Source organism: Colobus angolensis, unplaced genomic scaffold (assembly GCF_000951035.1).
Source record: "Colobus angolensis palliatus isolate OR3802 unplaced genomic scaffold, Cang.pa_1.0 Scaffold407, whole genome shotgun sequence".
Taxonomy (NCBI): Eukaryota; Metazoa; Chordata; class Mammalia; order Primates; family Cercopithecidae; genus Colobus; species Colobus angolensis.
In genome coordinates, this window is record NW_012117455.1 from 92,133 (window position 1) to 94,452 (window position 2,320).

Sequence of the window (2,320 nt, forward strand, 5' to 3'; positions counted from 1 at the left end):
TTTTTTAGTAGAGACGGGGTTTCACCGTGTTAGCCAGGATGGTCTCGAACTCCTGACCTCGTGATCCGCCGGTCTCGGCCTCCCAAAGTGCTGGGATTACAGGCTTGAGCCACCGCGCCCGGCGTTTTTAGTGTTTTTAATGCATGTTTCTTTGAGAGTACTACTTCTTGTGCTTCTAATTCACTTGCTCTGATACCTATTTCAGCAATCTGTTGACTTACATTGCTTTTTCACTATCTGTTGCCTTCCCTGCTTCTCCTTTGTGTGTATTCTTCTCCGTGTATCATGCCAGGAGGCACATGATGTCATTTGTCCTGTTACTGGTAATGTTAACTTGGACCACTTTTTTTGCCAGTTAGTTTTAGCATCCATTGATAATTCTTGCTTTAAGCAATTATCGTTGACAGATGGTGATTTTGTGCATTCATTGTTCTTTCTACAAATTCCTTAGTGTCCCGTGGCTTTGGTGTTATTGTTGTTTTGAGACAGTCCCACCCTATTTGCCCAGGCTGGAGTGCAGTGGTGTGATCTTGGCTCACTTGCAACCACCACCTCCCAGATTCACGTGATTCTCCCACCGCAGCCTCCTGAGTACCTGGGACTACAGGCGCGTGCCACCATGTGTGGCAAATTTTTGTACTTTTTGATAGAGAGGGCGTTTTACCATATTGAACAGGCTGATCTTAAACTCTTGATCTTAAGTGATGTGCCCTCCTCAGCCTCCCGAAGTGCTGGGATTATAGGCATGAGCCAGGCTCCCGGCCTCCCATGGTGTTTTTTTTTTTTTTCTGGGAGACGGAGTTTCGCTCTTGTCGCCCAGGCTGGAGTGGAATGGCGCAATCTCGGCTCACTGCAACCTCCGCCTCCTGGGTTCAAGCGATTCTCCTACCTCAGCCTCACGAGTACCTGGGATTACAGGCATGTGCCACCACGCCTGGCTAATTTTGTATTTTTAGTAGACACAGGGTTTCTCCATGTTCAGGCTGGTCTTGAACTCCCTACCACAGGTGATCTGCCTGCCTCAGCCTCCCATAGTGCTGGGCTTACAGACATGAGCAACTGTGCCTGGTCCCCATGGCTTTTAATGCCACCCATATCCCAGTGATAACTACATTTATATTTCAACACCTTTCTCTTGAGCTATAGGCTTGTAACTGCAAGTTTTAATTTGTGTATACCCTTAGATGATTTGATATGTCCGTGGCTGGGTGCAGTGGCTCATGCTTGTAATCCCAGCACTTTGAGAGGCTGAGATGGGCATATCACCTGAGGTCAGGAGTTCAAGACCAGCCTGGCTAACATGGTGAAACCTTGTCTCTACTAAAAATACAAAAATTAGCTGGGCGTGGTGGTGGGTGCCTGTAGTCCCATCAACTTGGGAGGCTGAGGCAGGAGAATTGCTTGAACCTGAGAGGTGGAGGTTGCAGTGAGCTGAGATTGTGCCATTGCATTCCAGGCTGGGTGACAGAGCAAGACTTCGTCCTAAAAAAAAAAGGAAAAAAATAGTATGTCCAAAAGATAGCTTTTGATTTTCACTCCTTGGACCCCAATACCTATTTTTCTCCTCTTTGTCTTCACATCAATTAGTGGCCCTACCATTTTCCCAATTGCTTGAACCAAAGAGCAAGGTTTTTTTTTTTGGTTTTTTTTTTTTGAGACAGAGTCTCGCTCAGTCACCAGGCTGACATGCGGTGACACGATCTCGGCTCACTGCAACCTCTGCCTCCTGGGTTCAAGCGATTCTTCTGCCTCAGCCTCCCAAATAGCTGGGACTACAGGCACGCGCCACCATGCCTAGCTAATTTTTGTATTTTTAGTAGAGGTGGGGTTTCACCATGTTGGCCTGGATTGTCTCCATCTTTTGACCTCGTGATCCACCCGCCCTGGCCTCCCAAAGTGGTTGGATTACAGGCATGCACCACTGCGCCCAGCTGCAAGGTGTTTTTCCTGATTTTGCCTTTCCCTTTATCCTTCATCTCCAGGATATCAGTAACTGTTACCTCTTATGTCTAGAAAATCACTGTCTCCATCTACCCTGCCATCTCTGTAGTCAACGCCAGGGTTACAAACGACAGCCCACTGCTTGCTCCCTGTTTTGTAAATAAGATTTGTTGGACTACAGCTATCCCCGTACATGTACATTCCGTGTATGGCTGCTTTTGTGCCACAACAGCAGGGCTGAGTATTGCAACAGAGACCCCCATGGCCCACAAGCCTAAAACATTTACCATCAAGCCTTTTAAGAAAAAGTTTGCTGGCTGGGCGTGGTGGCGGTGACTCCCGCCTGTAATCCCAGCACTTTGGGAGGCTGAGGTGGGTG

General features: G+C 47.8%; 1 protein-coding gene across 1 annotated transcript in view; it reads left to right on the plus strand.

Annotated features, from left to right (window-relative positions):
- PARN (poly(A)-specific ribonuclease) overlaps positions 1-2,320 on the plus strand; it is a 232,538-nt gene that overhangs the window by 14,142 nt on the left and 216,076 nt on the right. The gene's annotated exons all lie outside the window — the stretch shown is intronic.